Genomic DNA, 19,910 nt, shown 5'->3' on the forward strand with positions numbered 1-19,910 from the left:
TTTGTTTTCCTACCCAACCCGAACATACCCGTCGTCTCCGATCGGACCACAAAATAAATCAAGTTTTCAGCCTCTGCGCTTCTTGCAGCGGGTAAAAAATGTTTCCCAAGCTTTCTTACTTCCTCGTTTTCGTCCTCTCCTCTTCTCTCATTCTTTCCAAGGCTTCTTCCGAATCAGACTCCGATCGAGTCACCGAGCTCTTGCGCCTCCAATCTCGATCGAAATCTGGCGTAATTCATCTCGACGACCATAGCCTCGATCGCTTCTTAACCTCCGCCAAATCTAGGTCGTACTCTCTCGTCATTTTCTTCGACGCCGTTCAACTCCACGACAAGCACGACCTCCATCTCCAAGACCTCCTCAACGAATTTGGCCTCGTTGCTTCCGCTTTTATTGCCAACAACAAGGACACCCCCGCCCAATCGAAGCTTTTCTTCTGCGACATCGAATTCACAGAATCCCAGTCAAGCTTCGCCCTCTTTGGCATTAAGTTCCTCCCTCACGTCCGCCATGTGGGTCCTCAGATCGAGAACCTCAAGGATTCCGAGCCAATGGACCAAAGTGAATTCTCCCGAATGGCTGCATCCACGGCTGCGTCCATGGCCGATTTCGTCGAGTCCAAAACGAGGCTCAAGGTGGGACCCATCAAACGCCCTCCGATTCTCTCCAACAAACAACTAGGGTTCTTGGGTGTTGTGTTGGTGATATCGACTCCGTTCCTTGTGAAAAGGGTTGTCGCCGGGGACACCTTCGTTCATGATTCAAAGCTGTGGCTGACGTTTGCTGTGTTCGTTTACTTCTTCAGTGTTTCTGGCACAATGCACAATATAATTCGGAAGATGCCTATGTTCTTGGCTGACGAGAAGGATCGATCACAACCCATATTCTTCTATCAGGGGTCGGAACTGCAACTCGGAGTAGAGGGGTTTGCAGTTGGATTCCTGTACACGATCGTAGGATTGTTGTTGGCATTCGTGACACATCTGCTTGTTCAGGTGAGGAACGTGCAGGTCCAGAGGGTGTTTATGCTTTTGACGCTTTTGGTTTCGTTTTGGGCTGTCAAGGAGGTTATATATTTGGACAACTGGAAGACGGGATATAGAATTCATGGGTTCTGGCCTAATAGCTGGAAATGAGATTGCAGTCGATTGAGTCCGTTAATTTTGTGTTAGTTGGAACTTTGAAGTAAGTTCAACTCGTTTTGAGTTTCTGATACTGCAATTAAAAATTCCATTAGAGGTTTTATTCCTCGTAAAGGAAATTTTTGTTATGTTTTGCATTCTTGAATCTGGCCAGAAACATGTACTATTCCCTGAGTTTTGGATGTTGCAATTATTGTTGAATTTCCAGAAATGCTCTCGGATTGTTGGGCTTCTCCTTGAATTCCCAAGTCTTATCATCATCTAGTGGCTGGGCACCCCCACCCTCTCCTTTCCAGATGAAGGTTGCAAAGTCACTTATATGATGAGAAAGAATTCTTTCTTCTCAATTTTATTAGTAGTTTATCACAAATGACTATTATGGAAATACTGAGGCTGCATTTGAATGCAGTGTAAAACTAAAATCATACCAATGGAGTTGTATATCAATAAATTTAAAGTTATGGACCATTGCAAATAGAAAGTGGGATTATTGATATAAATATTTATATCATTTTTATTAAAATTGTATTTACATCGACTATCGATGTAAAATGCGATGCAGGTAAAGTTTTACATCGATTTTGGTTGGTTGGGCAAGGAGGTCACTTCAACATGCTCAAGGCATGAATGCATCATGTCCATTTGATTTGATGAATGCCAAGGTTCAAGGTGCTTTAACCAGGAGATGTTCTAATAGCTTATTAAGTACCATGCATTTATTTATTTTTTTATATCAGTCTATTACCATCAAAATCAATATTTTATTATCCCCATTCAATCCCTGCATTTCTATGAAAATTGCTATCAAAGAATCCCCTAAAGGATGGATGATTGAACCAAGAAAGCCTAAAACAGAGGCAACCAATTTTTACCTGGATTTCTAACTATATGAGGCTTCAACATGGGCAGTTGCATATCACTCAATGAGTTTGAATTTAGTGGTTCTTAGAGGCACAACCTATCTTTCCTTAAACCACTGAGCAATTCCATCATACCTTTTCTGATTGCTCATGATTGTTTCCTAGAATTTCCTACATTTAAGTTTGATTCTAATTGAGTTTGAACTCAATCTTGACTAACAAAAAATTCGGCTCAAAAGCTTGTAAGTCTGGCTCGATTAATACATGCATGCATACATACATATATTATGAAAATGTATTTTTATATTCTAAATATAATATAAGATTATACCTATATTATAAAAATATCTATTTATAAAATATAAAAACATATTCATTTTTGAGCTTTGAACTCATCAAATATTGAATTGAACCGAACTCGAATCAGGAAATAAAGTTTGAATTAAACTCAAATTTAATAGTATTATATTTGAAGTGCTGAGCCTTGACATAAAAAATAGGCTCAGCTCGGCTCGATTGCACCCTATACAAAACCCAGATTGTATCAAATATAGGTTGTCAATGACAAATCCAATAATAGAGGAGTATGGGATGTTGATTATCTCGACGATTGCAACATTTGTTTTTCTCCCAATCTTATAATTCATTTCAGAGTCCTACTACGGTGCAGTGCTGAGCCTACCTAATATAGCAAGGTGGTGATGTTAGAGGCAGGATTCTAACAATAACACACATTAGACTGAAGTCCAAGACAACTGAATTGAACCATCTCCTTTGTTCTCCTTAGTTGGAAAGTACTTCACCACCACCTGACCAAGCAATATTTCTGGGAAGAAATCTATAAGGGCATTTTAACGATTGACCAAGCACCCAACAAATTGAGCTGTGGAATCAGTCGGCTTGATCCTACCTGCGCACAGTGTATAGATTTCCTTGCTTTAGTTTATAAACCACTGAAGTGCATGAGTTAATTAGAGAGTACAAATTTGAGTATAATATGAAAAAAAAAAAGCTTATAACCAGAGAAAAGTAGCAACCAAGCAATTGGTATTTATCAAAATTCAACAGGGTTTCATTAGTTATATCCCTGTCGGTATCATAGCATAGATTTATCGTTTTATAGTACACAAAATGCAATTGAAAGCTAGTGTATTGAAGCCTAAAGGTTGTAACCACATATTTATTTATTTATTTTTTCTGAGAGAAAAGATCATAAGGCAGATAGCCTTATGGTTTAATTCATTCATAAACTTGCTCAGGAGAATACAACCTGATTGCAAAGTAGGTGGTAATGACTTTATTGAGTTGCAATGGGTGTAAACTGTGAAGTGTTGGATAATAATTCCAGTTTCCAGCTCAAACCAGGATTCATTCCACAGTTCATGGGTCTTCGTTAAGTTGTTTGCTTGGGAAATCAGAGCCCACGTCGCTGCTCATCCCATAACGCCCCTGTTATTCTTTTCTTCATTTTTCTGTGTTCACTACTGGCAACATTCAACGGACTCCATTACCGCTGACTTTGTTTTCTCCCCTCCCAAGTTTCTAGCATAGAACACGTTTTTTTTCTCTGAGACACCTAACAGGAAATTGATAGAAATGAAAACTCTGCTTACGGTAATCTTGCTTTTCTTCTATAGAAAAGTGATTGTCGTTCTTACTTGTGTTCTGTTTATCACCCTGTTCCTGTTTGATTATTACTAAGTCATAAATTAAATCAGATTTATATTGATACAATTACCATTTCACATTCTAATAATCTAATCTTAAAAGGACTTCACTATTTTTTAACAAGATTAAACTCCCCGACGGTATATGGTAAAGTATGTCCATATAAACTTCGCTCGTAGAGTTTAGTCATTGTATGACTGATGGAGAATAAAATTGATTAGTTTCTTTACAAAATGTCTCTTTTTACTCTTTCTTCTTTTTCTTAATTGCTTCTTTTGTTTACTTTTGGTTTTTTCCCAAATGTATTGAAGACATGTGATGGAATAGAAGGATAGAGATTTTATTGAAACGATTGTTTTTTTGCAAACAATTCCGTGTTTGACTTTTAAAGCATTTCTTTTACTATAAAGCAGTTCTGTAATTCATGTAATCATGTATTCTTGGGAAAGTACTAACCGCCATTCTACAGTCCAATATTTAAGAAAGACGTTAACTTATGGAAAAGTACTAACCGCCATTCTCCCTAATATCTTCAGCTCACCACCTCTGTTGAATCATCGCTGACAATAGTGGTTTCTCTTCGGTGTCACCTCGTCACCCTTGTGCATCTTCAAGTGATCCTCATCCTCTTGCTCTTTCACCCTATCAAATATGATGGTAAACATTGTCTCTCTTCCTTTCTTTTCTTAATTTTGCTCTTGCAGATCTTTTACTTGAAGGGATGAGATATCCATCATATGGATGCCCGAATCTTGCGGAACAGAATGAGTGAATTTCAAAAATTTCTTTCCATCCTACTGGGATTTGAATTCCCTATTTAAAAAAAAAAATCATATTTTTTAAAGATCAATCTTGAACCAAGAACCGAACCAAGTCTGAACAAAAGCAGTAGGAGAGGGATATACCTGATACGGAGAAATAGTATATCCCAATGGAGGTGTTCACGCCCAAGGAAGGAACCAAAAATTGCTCCCACTGAAGATGGCGCAATGTAGGATGGAGCAGAGTCAACAGTGTTCTTCCCAAGAACCTAATCCTTCGCAAGAATCAACAGAACGACACATGAGCATAGCTTCCTATCAGTCCCTTCACAAGAAACTGATATCAAGATCTAATCTTGACTTCTCCCACTTAACCGGAGATCAAACTGGAAGATGAGGCGGCGGCAGGAAGGAGGCAGCAAGAAAGAATTTCGCAGGGTTCCTAGACTCTTTCTTCTGTGATATCAGCTCTGAAGAGGATGTGAATATGTATCTTCTAAAGTTGCCGCCCGCTCCTCCTTTTATAACCTTAAAAGGATTAACTCCTAATCCCATTAGGAGTTGTTGATCCAAATCATATTTGGATCAAAATTCCCTCTAAGTGATGAGGGTAAACCCTTATCTTATCTGTAGATTAGATCAACATTCTCCTAATCTTATTAGGAGGTTTCCAGATCTGAATCTCATTTAGATCTGGACTCTTTGAGTGGATGGGGTTAAGACCCAATCCTATCTCCTAATCCAATCTAAGAATTCACACCTTATTTAACTGATCAAATCAACCCAGTTCAAAATGGGCTTTAGGCCTAATAAGGTTATGTGCTCACTTAGCCTTCCAAACTACTGTTAGTTGGGCTTCCTTGTATGGTGTGGGACCTAAACATTGATTTACACATCAGCCACATGGGTTCAGCCCAGCTTTTGTTATAAGGCTTGGCCGAATACACTATTATGGACAATGCACCCATTGAAAACCCATCACATGGGCTCTATGGGCCCAACACTTACCCTAAGTGGTCCCTGGGCCAAGCCACTTTGTAACACGTAGTGACTGTGGATAGATGCAAAATTATCCCATCAGGCATTACCCTCAATGGTCTTACACTTAACCTCTCAGCCCATAATGATCAAACACTGCCCGACAAGAGATGACCTTTCCCTCGGCTGCAAAGAACAGTGTTGCACTTTCTACTCACATGGATCCCGGGAATTAAAACCTTTTTGCAAACAATTAGAAACCGTAATATATATACTTTTATATCTCATATAAAATATATTTTGCAAAACAAATATCAACAATTGAAATCGGTTGCTGACAGTCTTGGTTTCCATCAGAGAGAGTGCATCCCCGATCATTACCTTTATCCGACAAAGGGGCTGATCCTGTCACTATGATCACCCACTTAGATGAATTCTTAGACTGTCCCAACATACCCAGGTTTTGATCCCTACTAAGGATCTCACTGATTGGCATATCAAAGACAACCCAATCCGACACCTAGTGCAGTATCATAATTGAGTCTAGGGGTCAGGTACAACTTTTCAGTTTTACCCATCAATCTCTAAGGTCCAAGGAAAAACTAGAAATCTGGTTCGGTTCAAAGATTCAATTAATCCTACACTGCATGTGCCTTGAGTCTCACCCTAGCGGCTGAGACAGGCCACCCCAACATTTGACAGCACACTAGTGTCAGCCTTAGCAGGATAAATCTCCCCAGACTTATCCAATGGCTGTAAACATTCTAAACTAACACGAGTCTCATAAGTGTCCAGTTTAAGGGTATTACACAGAAACACACCATAGGAACATGAATCAAATATGTACTTTATTCATTTACAATAAATTCATAATATACATCATTCTGATTGGAGCTAAGGGCATACAACTGTCTAACATTACTTTGATGGATTTGTCTTGTTTAGTTTTATTTCTCTACCAATTTATATATGTTCATCATTCTTTCATTCTTACGTGATTTGGATCATCATTTCAAGTTCCAAGCATATGGAATCTCTTTATCTTCAGTGGTTGCGTTGCAAGTCTGAGTTTGTTGATTAATGGGATTTTTCTAATAGAATAACATTCGTTTGGTTGGGAGGAAGATGCTGATGCCTAAAACGTTGTTAGGTGTCGATGTCTGAAAAGGGACCTGGATAGGGGAGAAAAATGCATGTTGCAAATATCCATTTGACTGAGTATCATGTTTGCAGTGTTACTGATTCTCTCTCTCTCTCCCCTATTAGTCCAATGATTCAAAGAACTGGTTTTGAGATTTTTTTCGTTTTTCTTGCTGGGCTCTTGTATGTCGGACAAGTGCTCTGGGTGGATACAGGAGAAATACATCTGTATCATAACAAAAGACAGGAACTAATAATGGGTCGTTCAAGGATCTAAGGGTTTGCATCACCTTATTAGTTGTCTCAACTACGCTAGTTTTGTCATGAAATAGAACAGGAAAAGGTTCTCTCGTGTTTGGAAGTCTATAACAAATTGTTTAATGTGTCCTGAATCTGATTCCCAATGTAACTGAGTATTCGGTTAACGGATAAGTTAAAGACTCTTTTAAATTTTAATTAACATATAAAAAGCCAATTACAGGTTTTAGATATGATATGGTTTTTCATAATCGGATCCATGCTTCATATACAAGAGGTTGAAAAACAGATGGATAAACTGTATGGGATACTCAAGAAACTTAAGGTACAAAGTTTGTTTTATGTGAATAATGCTTTATCCTCCAAACTTTCTGTGATTTTTAATTTCTGCTCCGGAAATTAGACATCATGTCCTACACTCTTTTCTAAAGCAAACTTTTTTTTCTCTTGTTTTAAGTAAAAGTACGTCATGGTGTTCTCTTTTCTAAATTTCTAATCCATCCCAAGTTTCATATTTCTAGGACTTATGTACGTCATGGTGTTGTATAATAACAAGATGTCCACTACTTTGTAATCAATCCCATTCAAGTTTTATATCTCTAGCTATAAATATAAATATGTACACTATAAATACATACAAAATACAAGTCTTTGCATTTTACATATTTGTATTTGTACCCCTTCCAAATTGAGCATCTAGGGTTTATGCAAAATTGACATTTTCAATTGCCAAGTCTGTAAATAAATATGGGCATAGTTCTAGCATAATCTGAAGATTTTAGCATAGGTAATGGCAAGTACCAAACACATTGGATTTTTCATCTCCACGACTATGGGCAGTATAAACCCTGATGTTCTCTAGTATAGGTTTTTGATCTGGAGTTTACCTTTTAGGAGGCTCCATTTATATCAATGCAAAAGGGCCAAGAAATGGATCGATCTTAAACATAAGCCATTTCTTATCCAAACTCACTTTCATTCAAGATTATCTATTTCCTTTTTGAAAATCAGGATTTTATAACACCAAAAGCTCAAAAAGTAAAATTATTTACAGGATACAAATGGGGAACCAGGAATCCAAGTCCATAACTAAAGCATTTGCTATGAAAGGTCTGGCTCCTTTTCTTTATCTTTTACCTTCTTTTTTGGTATTATTTCTTTATCTTTTACTTAAGGCTATGCTTGGTTTTAACTTCTTATAGAATTTTACAACTTAAATGTTCATAAAGATTGCTGCAATGTGAAACATGACAGGGTACATTTACCATATTGGTTTCTAATGACATAGGGAAAATGTCTCATGACCTCTTTCGTACTACATTTACCATATTGGTTTCTTATGAAAAAACATATGATCTTGTAGGAATAGTTACCCCACTTCTTTGTTCTCCAAACTCACTTTCATTCAAGATTATCTATTTCCTTTTTGAAAATCAGGATTTTATAACACTAGAAGCTCAAAAAGTAAAATTATTTACAGGATACAAATGGGGAACCGGGAATCCAAGTCCATAACCAAAGCACTTGCTATGAAAGGTCTGGCTCCTTTTCTTTATCTTTTACCTTCTTTTTTGGTATTATTTCTTTATCTTTTACTTAAGGCTATGCTTGGTTTTAACTTCTTATAGAATTTTACAACTTAAATATAGATGTCACAATCAACTATGGACAGTGTGGTACAGGTACCACTATTGCTGCAATGTGAAACATGACAGGGTACATATGGTGAAAGGCAAAAAATAAGCAACTTAAATATAGATGTCACAATCAACTAGAAAAACCAAGTTAGAATCAACTTAGCTACATCAAGAATCTATGGACAGTGTGGTACAGGTACCACTATTGGTTCAGCCTCAAGAGTCACCTGAACTTGGGGGCATAATGATCAACAACAAACAATGTCACAACCAACTAAAAAAGCCAATTTAGAACCAACTCGCTCTGCCAAAGAGTCTAGCAACCATGTGGTGTTGGTATCACCATTAGCAGTCCTGTGCAGCTATGCTGATGGGGAACTTCTTCCCTGATAAATTTAGCAAAAGTATTTATCTCAACTTGGGCAAGTGCTAGGAATTCAGGTCAAATTCTTGAAACATGATCATACTTGGCCAATTCCTAACTGATGGAGGAAGATTTGGCCTGACCTCTTAGCCACCCAGCACGTGGAAGCAACCGAGGGTGACCTGGTAGGAGCGACAGCTCGGCATGGTAGTGCGTTCAAGGCACGAGCTCCGAGAGGAGGAACCAGTGGTTCGAACTCCTCAAAAGGAGCTCGAACTCTCCCTTTGACCCCAAGTCTTACGAGGAGCACAAAGGGCAACAACCCGAACTATCCCACTCTAGGGCAGTTTGGGCCACACTTCTATCCGAACTCAAGACTTCACCTCGCATGCCACTCCGGTACTTCGTCTCCAGGCCGCCGAACTGAACAACCGTACCTGACACCAAAGGAGTTCGTATCCTGAGGCGGCGCGCCTGACTGACTTAGGATCTAACGCTTGACAGTCGCGCTTCAACGGCCACTGCCACCCCCACCTCCAGTTACAGAGACGGCTCCGACAAAGAGAGCAATGGCGGTTGTCTGCCCCAGCAGAGGTGATGACACTCGAACTGGCAGAAGTGCAGAGGTAATGATACCCGACCTGATAGGAGCTTGGGAGTGAGTGCGCAAAGTGGTTATGAAAGGCCCTCTTCCCCTCAAGAATGGAGGTACGTGATAACTTTGTGCCATCTAGTTTTTTATCTTGCCTTTGAAAAAATACTAACTTGAGCTTTAGAACACTCTCATCGGGTTCCTCCCCGGAGATTACTCGCTTTCTTCCCCGTTTCAGGCACCTTTTGCTCCAGTTAGAGGCAAGATCGTTGATAGCTAGGACCAATCGGATTGCGCTCCATCACTAACTGCTGATAATAACAGGCTTTTTTCATTGCATGTTTATTGTAATTGAACATTTTCCCCATATCCCTATATGTGATCTTGACTCATTTTCAGCAATCAATCAACAAATGGAGAAACATGTTAAGGAAGTGGGAGAGACGGCACATAAAATCAAAGCAAAACTTGAAGCAATCTATGAAGATGTATTGCCCTTTTCTTTTCTTTCTCTTGTGTTTCCAAGTTGGTTGCTATTTTTATAGGACAGAATAACCCAACTGAAGTATATATTAAGACCTTTTCTTCCTCTTAAGAACTTAGCAAACAGAAAAAACCCTGGGTGTGGAAAGGGAACAGGTATTGATCGCACTAGGATGAATATGACCATGTAAGTTGTGCCAAAATCGAGTCTCAGATTTTTCTTTATTAACTAGTGGCTAACTTTTTAGTTGCAACTAAGCCTTAACATTTTTTGGGTTTGGCAACGTTAAGTGCTGCTCCAAAATTCCACTCTTTCCTTGCTGAGTTGCAGTGCCTTGGTGAAAAAATTCAAGGGGCAAATTACTGAATTTCAGGTATTAACTTGATTGCTTTCTGTAGTTTGTCCTTGTCACTTTTGTATTAGTCTTCTAGTCCATAAGCATGTATTTCAAACTCTCAAACAAAAGATGTAGGATGAGTACAGTGAGCTTGTGTAGAGGAGAATCATTAGAGGTTCTAATAATAAACGAATGATAATGGTGCCTTCTATAATGTTTGTTTATTCTGTCCAATGTTTTAAAACAAGGAGGCGTGACGCGAGGTGTTCCACTACCTAGAGGTGTAAGGTGCAGTTCAGAACGCAAGAGGCATAAGTCTCCCGAAAGCCTCCTTGAGAGGAGGGGGTTAGGAGGAGGAAGGGGGGAGGATGAAGAGGAAGGGGGCAAACCACTTTCTTTCCCCTTATCTTTTATTCTCTTCCCTTTTCTGTTCTCTTTTTTTTTTCTTCTCTTTCTTTTTTTTTCCATTCCCTTTCTTTTCTTTTTCTTTCCTTTCCTTTTTTTTTTCTCTTTTTTTTGTCTTTTTGTTAAAGATGTGCATGACGCGCATGAGGCATATGCTACACAGTTTTGTATGCCCTTAGCTCCAATCAAATTTGATGTACTTTTGACATTTAGTGTAAATAAATAAAATACATGTTTGATTCATGTTGTGTGGTATGTTTCTGTGTAAGACCCTAAAACTAGACACTTAATGAGACTCGTGTTAGTTTTAAATGTTCATAACCGTTGGATAAGTTTGGGGAGATTTATCCTGCCAAGGCTGACACTGGTGCGCTGCCAAATGTTGGGGTGGCTTGTCTCAGCCACTAGGGTGAGACCCAAGGCATATGCAGTGTAGGATTACTTGAATCTTTGAACCAGACCAGATTTCCAGTACTGCTCTAGACCTTAGAGATTGATGGGCAAAACTGGAAAATTACACCTGACCCCTAGACTCAATTGTGATACTGCACTATGTGTCGGATTGGGTTGTCTTTGATATGCCAATCAATGAGATCCTTAGTGGGGGTCAAAACCTAGGTATGTTGGGATAGTCTGAGAATTCATCTGAGTGGGTGATCATAGTGACAGAATCAGCCCCTTTGTCGGACAAATGTAATGATCGATGATGCACTCTCTCTAATGGAAACCAAACTGCCCGCAATTGATTTCAATCGTTGGAATTTTGTTTTGCAAATTTTATATATATGATATATAAGTACATATACGGTTTCAAAATGCTTGCAAATGGTTTTAATTCCCGAGATCTATGTGAGTAGAGAGTGCAGCACTGTTCCTTGCAACCGAGGGAGAGGTCTTATCTTGTCGAGTAGTGTTTGATCATTATGGGTTGAGAGGTTAAGTGTAAGATCATTTAGGGTTACACCTGATGGGCTAATCTTGCATCTGCCCATAGTCCCTGGGTTTTTATAAGATGGCTTGGTCCAGGGACCACTTAGTGTAAGTGTTGGGCCCATAGAATCCATGTGATGGGCTCAAGGAGTTCACTGGGCTTTCTAGTGAATTCGGCTAGGCCTTGTAACAAAGGCTGGGCCGAACCCATGTGACTGATGTGTAGATCAATGCTTGGGTCCCACGCCATACAAAGAATCCCAACTAGGCAGCAGTTTGAAAACTTATTGAGCGCTGATTACTTATTGGGCCCAAAGCCCATTTCAAACTAGGATGATATGATCACCCACTTAAGGGGGTGGATTTGAGATTAGGGTTAGCTAAAAGGATTAGGGTTTTAACCCTATCCACTATAGGAAACCAAATTCAAATATGATTTGAATCTGGTAACCTCCTTATGAGATCAGGAGTAGGCTAACCCAATCTACAGATAAGATTAAGATTATACCCTATCCAAATACAGATTTGGATTGGGATAACTCCTTAGGATTAGGAGGTTTCTTAATCACTAAAATGGAGAAAAACCCTAATAAAGAATTACAAGAATTCGAACCAGGGTTGAAGCAGTAACTACTTCTGCAATCTGAGATAGGATCTCACCTTCCCTAGAGTGAAATTAGCATTCACGCCACTTTCAGCTCTAGGGTTCTCCTCTAGCCTTTGCCACCTTACTGCATAGTTCGAATCTCTCTGAAGGGACGATCAAGAAATCAGTACTTGATATCAGTCTTTATTGAAAGACTGATTTAGTTCAGTGCTCTAAGCCTCCAACGGATTCTTGTGAAGAGTTTGGTTCGTAGGACGAACACTGTTGGTTCTACTCCACTGTCGCTGTGTCATCTTTAGCGGGAGCGGATCTTGGATATTTCTTTGGGTGTGAACACCGACGTTGGGAGATCTTGATTCTCTATATCAGGTATAACCCTTCCCTTTGTTCTTGGTTCAAATCTGATTTGGTTTGGTTCGAGTAGATCATTGAATATTGTATTTTAAATTTAGGGAATATGATTCCCAATTGGAAGAAATGTAGGAAATTTTCGAAATTTGCCCTCCCCCTTTCATAACCTTTTTGGCATCCATATGATGGATCCTACCATTCTTTCAGTGGTATCAGAGCCATAGGTTTGAATCTTGAACCAAGAAATCATATCTGAACCTACGCAAATCGGTAGAAACTGCTCTATCTGGGTTTTGCGCAGATTGCTATTTTATTTCAAGAAATTGTTTTTTGTTGTGGGCGATTGATCTGAAATTATTTTTCGTTAAATCTGAAATTAATTTTGAATTGTTCTTAATTTATTTCTGATTTAATGGACTGTTCGTACATGGAGATCGAAGTGTATAACTAGTGCAGATTGTTTGCACATTCTCTTTTTTTTTTTTTGCAGTTTCTATTCATTCTGGTCTGTAAAATATTTTTTTTTTATTTTTCTAGACTGAATGTATAGGATTTCTATTTTTTTTATTTTTCTTGATTGAAGAAGGCGACGACGCTGGAGATTTGTAGATCGTGATATCACATTCTACGTTTTGCAATTTATGAAACTACAACCCTGATTACTAACCTTTGTTTTGCAGGTTGTACGAACAGTCCAAATCTGTTTTTTGATTGTCCAAATTCAAAAAATTAATTTCAGATCTTTCTTGAATTGATTCTTGAATTAAAAATTGGTTCTTGGATCGTTTCAAACCAGATTGGACCAAAGCTGTTTGGATCAAATCTTGGGTTCGAAGGGGGCTGTTTTCAATCCTATTATTTCTCACTTTTAGCTCTGAAACAAATCTTTAATTGGAAGAAACAATTCGGCCCAACTTGTAGAGCCCAGTTTAAGGGGTTAAAATTGCTAAAGCCCAGTTTTCCATATAAGCTATATGGGCTGAACTACTAACTGCGATTCAACCCATATACCTAGATAATGTTAATTGTTAATGTTATGGATTTTAAATGTGCTTTACGATATGTGATTTATTTGATCAATTCTTCCATTACATGCGATGTGTGGATGTATGATGTGCTGCAACCATGGGCCATAAGCACTTGGCCCGTGATGATTCATTAGTGGCTCTTACGCACACCATGGCTGAATGCACATCATTGCCATGGTGTCTCATACGGTCATTGGATGACCCCTTCCTTTCTTGGTGGGCCCCACAATCCTAAAAAGGGACATGTGCGGAAACCCTAGCCGAATTGGGCCACCATAAATCTGACTTTATGAAAGTCAGTGGGAGCCACTCTGGTTTGACCTAAATTAACTAGGGTGTAATTTTGTTCCCTCCAGTAAATATGAGTGCATGTGATAGGAAGATTCATATGATGAACTCTCTAAAGGCCTTCCGTCATTAGCACGACGATGGGTCCTTTAGTAATGAGGAAACACACTATAAAATTGGGCTATCCATTTGCTGTTGGGTCTGTCAGAGTGTTTCATAAGATGATAGGGGCGTCATAGACCGATGTGGGAGGGGCTTCACCAGAAAATGGGAACTCTCTCACGGTACCTTGGCATAACCCGAATATGATGGGTGAGCACTCACTGAACAGAAAAGTTTACCTAAAAACGGCTCTGAACCTTGTCTGACAGAGGCCAAAGGGAAACTCATACGATGAGTGGATGTGATCCTTCACAGAAAGGTGGTGGGGTTATGCAGCTAAAACAGTTAGCTCCATGCACCCTATGTGATTTCCCACATTTCCAGAGACATTTCGTCGTCTCCGTTATTGAGATCGTAGAGAAATCTCAGAGATGAATAAATGGAAATGGAACATAGATTAAAAGCCATATCCATGTAGGTAACGTGAATCAAACTAAGGTTGTGGATTAATGTTTTGTTGTTTTATCAGAGAATGAAAAATGGACAATTTGCTAAGTTGCTTGACGATAACAAGTTTAAGTGCCCAAACTATGCTGACAGGTACATAAGCCTTATGTTGGTCTTAACTTTCGAGAATTGGATAAGGTAGTTAAAAATCCTGCCCCAGAGTGTCCAAGTGATAGGGTTTCTGAGGCTCGAAAGAGGGAATTCCAAGAGTGGGAGGATAAAAACTCCCTATCCCGCTGCTATGTCATTGCCTCCCTAAACAATCCAATATAGAGATAGTTCGATCAGATCGAACTAGCCAATAACATATTGGATAGTTTAAAGATGATGTATGAAGAACAGAATCGTTCTACTCGGAAGAAGGTCTTGAAATAGTTCATGACCACGCAGATGTCAAAGGGGCAACATGTTCACGACCATTGTCTTCGAATGATGGGATACATCAACGAGCTTGAAGCCCTTGGATCCAGGCTAGATCTTGGCACGCAAGTGGATGCCATCCTTAATTCTCTGCCTCCTTCCTTTAATCCGTTCATAATAAACTACAATATGAACAAGCTGAATGTTAGCATCTAGGAACTCAGCAATATGTTGTAGAGGGCCGAGGATTTGATTAAGAAGGATGAGCCTGTGGCTATGCTTGCTGAAGCTAGCAAATTGGGCAAGAAAAAGAGGAAGACAAAGAAATCCCAGAAGAAAACTGCCAAACTCAAGTAGCAGAAGAAAAACAAGGCGTCTAATGCCTGTCACTTCTGCAAGCAGGCCGACCACTGGAAGAGGAACTGTCCCACCTACCTGGAATATAAGAAAGGTAATTTTGAAACTTGTGTCATAGAGACTAATTTGTTAGTCACTTCTGTGTCCTGGTGTGTTGACTCTGAGGCTTCAACTTATGCATGTAATTCACTGCAAGGGTTCAAAGTTAGTAGAAGGCTGAGTGAAGGGGAAGTGACGCTTTTCTTGGGAACGACTGCAAGTGTTGCAGCTGCGGCAATAGGAACCATAGAATTAGTTTTTAGAGAAGAAATTCTTGTACTTAAGGATTGTCTTTATGTACAGAACTTAAGAATTGTGTGCTGATGGATATACTGTTTATTTTAGTAATATGATTACTGTTAAACAGAACAATAAATTCTTCGCATGCGGGGAACTGGAGAATAGTCTCTATGTTCTACGTCCTTCTCTAGAAGCTAACTTAACCGAAACTATGTTGGTCGAAAACCCCAAGAAAGGAACTCGTGATACAGTTAGTCCCACGTGCCTATGGCATTACCGACTTGACCATATCGATATTGATTGAATCACAAGGCTAGTAAAGGATGGTCCTTTGGATTTTCTAACTGTAGAATATCTTCCCACTTGTGAGCTTGCCTCTGAGGCAAGATGACAAAATGGCCATTTAATGATAAGCCTGAAAGATATACAGACACACTTGACCTTATACATATTGATGTATATGGTCCCCTGAGTGTTAGGACTCGTAACCAACACTTATACTTCATTACATTTATTGATGATTATTCTCCGTACCGTTACGTGTACCTAATGAGACATAAGTCCGAATCCTTTAAAATGTTCAAAGAGTTCAGACAACAAGTCAAGAAACAGTTAGGGAGAGACATTAAGGCCCTTTGATCAGATCGAGGTGGCGATTATCTCTTTGACGAATTCAGGGACTACTTGAAAGTCAACGGGATTGGCTCCTCCTGCTGCACCACAACTTAACGGTGTTTCAGAGAGGAGGAATATGACCTTGTTAGACATGGTCCGGTCACTTCTCATACGCTCAGAATTACCCACATCCTTTTGGGGATATGCATTAGAGATTGCTATCCACGTGCTGAATCAGGTTCCAACCAAATCGGTTTCAAAAACTCCATATGAACTTTGGACCGGAAAGAAACCAAGTGTCAGACACTTGAAGATTTGGGGTTGTCTTGCGCACGTTAAAAGAATGAGTGCAGACAAGTTGGAATCTAAGACCAGTCGGTGCCTATTTGTAGGCTACCCAAAGGATTCGGTGGGTTATCTTTTCTATGACCCAAGTGAGTAGAAAGTGTTCTGTAATCAAAATGCCCAGTTCTTAGAGACCGATTTCATCTTGGACACCCATCGTCATGAAATAGTTCTTGATGAGAAGAGCTCAGGAGCAGTGGGAGATGTCCCACAAGTTCCAGGTAGTGACCAACCTAGAAGATCCACTTAGGTATCCAAGCCACCAGTCTGTTATGGTTATGACCAGGATAGTTACCTGGTGGAAGCCTTGACTAATGAAGAGAATCCCATGACTTATGCAGAAGCTATGTTGGGCATAGATTCCTAGAAGTGGGTGGATCGAAGCGGATAATTGGATTATCCCAGGCTGCTTACATTGACAGAATTGTCAAAATGTACAGTATGGAGAACTCCAACAAAAGAAACGTTTCTTTCAGGCACGGAGTCACTCTCTCCAAGAAGATGTCTCCCAAGACTTCTGAGGAGATTGAGGGCATGAAAGACGTTCCCTATGCCTCAGCCGTAGGGAGCATCATGTATGCCATGCTGTGCACTCGCCCTGACATTACTCAGACGGTAAGTGTCGTAAGCAGGTTCCAAGCTAACTCAGGGTAGGAGCATTGGACTGCTATGAAGAACATACTCAAATACCTTCGGATAACAAAAGAGCTTTGTCTGGTATTCGATAGTAGTTCACTACAAATTCTGGGGTATACTGATGCCAATTTCTAGTCGGATCTAGATGATAGAAAGTCTACATTTGGGTATGTTTTCACGATAGGATTGTGTACTGTTTGCTAGAAAAGTAGCAAACAGGGGTCCACGGCAGATTCCACGACTGAGGCCGAGTACATTTCCGCAAGTGAAGCTGCCAAGGAAGCCGTGTGGATGAAGAAGTTCGTTCACGAATTAGGAGTGGTTCCGTCCAGCACATCACCCATCCTGTTGTTGTGTGACAACAATGGAGCGATCGCCCAAGCTAAGGAGCCTCGGGCCCACTCGAAGTCAAAGCACATCGAGAGGAAGTACCATGTACTGTGGGAGATCATTGGTAGAGGGGATGTCCTGATTCAGAAGGTAGCATCAGTGGATAATGTGGCAGACCCATTAACTAAGTCACTTATACAGAAGGTGTTTGAGAAACACGTGGAAAGTATGGGACTTCGGCTTGTACCAGATTGGACCTAAGTGCAAATGGGAGTTGTTAGACAGTTTTGTATGCCCTTAGCTCCAATCAGACTTGATGTAATTTTGACATTTAGTGTAAATAAATAAAGTACATGTTTGATTCATGTTGTGTGGTATGTTTCTGTGTAAGACCTTAAAACTAGACACTTAATGAAACTCGTGTTAGTTTTAAATGGTCACAGTCGTTGGATAAGTCTTGGGAGATTTATCCTGCCAAGGCTAACACTAGTGTGCTGTCAAATGTTGGGGTGGCTTATCTTAGCCACCAGGGTGAGACCCAACGCACATGCAGTGTAAGATTACTTGAATCTTTGAACCGGACTAGATTTCCAGTACTGCCTTGAACCTTAGAGATTGATGGGAAAAATTGAAAAGTTACACTTGACCACTAGACTCGATTATGATACTATACTAAGTGTTGGATTGGACTATCTTTGATATGCCAATCAGTGAGATCCTTAGTGGGGGTCAAAACCTGGGTATGTTGGGACAGTCTGAGAATTCATCTGAGTGGGTGATCATAGTGACAGGATCAACCCCTTTGTCAGAAAAATGTAATGATCGGGGATGCACTCTCTCTGGTGGAAACTAAACTGCTGGCAGTTGATTTTAATCGTTGGAAATTTGTTCTGCAAATTTTATATATATGATATATAAATACATATACGATTTCAAAATATTTGCAAATGGTTTTAATTCCCAAGATCCATGTGAATAGAGTGTGTAGTACTGTTCCTTACAGTTGAGGGAGATGTCTTCTCTTGTCGAGCATTGTTTGCTCATTATGGGATGAGATGTTAAGTATAAGACCATTTAGAGTTACACTTGATGGGCTAATTTTGCATTTGCCCACAATCCCTGGGTTTTTATAAAATGGCTTGGCCCAGGGACCACTTAGTGTAAGTGTTGGGCCCATAGAGTCCATGTGATGGTCTCAAGGGGTTCATCGGGTTTTTTAGTGAATTCGGCTAGGCCTTGTAACAAAAGCTGGGCTGAACCCATGTGGCTGATGTGTAGATCAATGCTTGGGTCCCACACCACACAAAGAATCCCAATTGGGCAGCAGTTTGAAAACTTATTGAGCGTTGATTACTTATTGGAACTAAAGCCCATTTCGAATTGGGATAATATGATCACCCACTTAAGGGGGCGGATCTGAGATTAGGGCTAGCTAAAAGGATTAGGGTTTTAACCCTATCCACTCTTAAAAATCAAATTCAAATATGATTTGAATCTGGTAAACTCCTGATGAGATCAGGAGTAGGCTAACCCAATCTACAGATAAGATTAAGATTATCCCCTATCCAAATATAGATTTGGACTGGGATAACTAGTAATAGGATTATGAGGTTTCTTAATCATTAAGAAATGAGAAAAACCCTAATAAAGAATTACAAGAATTCGAACCAGGGTTGAAGCAGTAACTACTTTTGCAATCTAAGATAGCATCTCACCTTCCCTGTAGTGAAATTAGCATTCACGCTACTTTCAGCTCTAGGGTTCTCCTTCAGCCGCCGCCACCTTATTGCATAGTTCGAATCTCTCTGAAGGGGAGATCAAGGAATCAGTTCTTGATATCAGTCTTTATCGAAAGACTTATTTGGTTTGGTTCTCTAAGCCTCCAACGGATTCTTGTGAAGAAGAGTTTGGTTTGTAGGACGAACACTGTTGGTTCTGTTCCACTGTCGCTATGTCATCTTTAGCGGGAGCGGATCTTGGATATTTCTTTGGGCGTGAACACCGACATTAGGAGATCCTGATTCTCTGTATCAGGTATAACCCTTCCCTTTGTTCTTGGTTCAAATCTGATTTGGTTTGGTTCGAGTAGATCATTGAATATTGTATTCTAAATTTAGGGAATATGATTTCCAATCGGAAGAAATGTCAAAAATTTTTGAAATTCGCCCACCCTTCTATAACCTTTTTGGCGCCCATACGATGGATCTTACCATTATTTCAGCATACGCCTCTAGCATGCCTCATGAAAAAAGCACATCAGGCATATGCCTCTTGCACCTGAGGCGTATGCCTTAGAGGTGTCAACACCTCTGGCATACGCGTCAAGGCGTTTTGGGAGCGCCTCACCTGGAGGCATGCCTCTAGGCGTACGCCTCCCACGCTTTTTAAAACACTGATTCTGTCTTGTCATTCTTTGTTTCATTGATTAATTTTTTTTTTTTAATTTGGGGTGAACAGTCACGGGGACCAGACCAGATAAAGAGGTTAGTTACCCTAAAAGTGAAAATATTTTAAACTGCAAACCAACAACTAATATAGTTTTTAAATTA

At 39.7% G+C, this 19,910-nt stretch overlaps 1 long non-coding RNA gene and 1 pseudogene across 2 annotated transcripts; one reads left to right on the forward strand and one right to left on the reverse strand.

Annotated features, from left to right (window-relative positions):
• LOC148875464 (putative dolichyl-diphosphooligosaccharide--protein glycosyltransferase subunit 3B pseudogene) lies at positions 1–1,512 on the forward strand (annotated as a pseudogene). The gene has a single exon (XR_016105345.1). The product of XR_016105345.1 is annotated as a putative dolichyl-diphosphooligosaccharide--protein glycosyltransferase subunit 3B pseudogene (transcript).
• A 1,108-nt stretch (positions 1,513–2,620) lies between these two features.
• On the reverse strand, positions 2,621–4,296 carry LOC148875465 (uncharacterized). The gene is made up of 2 exons (XR_016105808.1): positions 4,183–4,296; positions 2,621–2,912 (listed from the first exon to the last, which is right to left on the reverse strand). It is a non-coding gene; the product is annotated as an uncharacterized LOC148875465 (long non-coding RNA).
• Positions 4,297–19,910: the final 15,614 nt, after the last annotated feature.

The sequence above is a fragment of the Nelumbo lutea genome, chromosome 1 (genome assembly GCF_056320005.1).
Source record: "Nelumbo lutea isolate HS-2025 chromosome 1, American lotus-T2T, whole genome shotgun sequence".
Lineage (NCBI taxonomy): Eukaryota > Viridiplantae > Streptophyta > Magnoliopsida > Proteales > Nelumbonaceae > Nelumbo > Nelumbo lutea.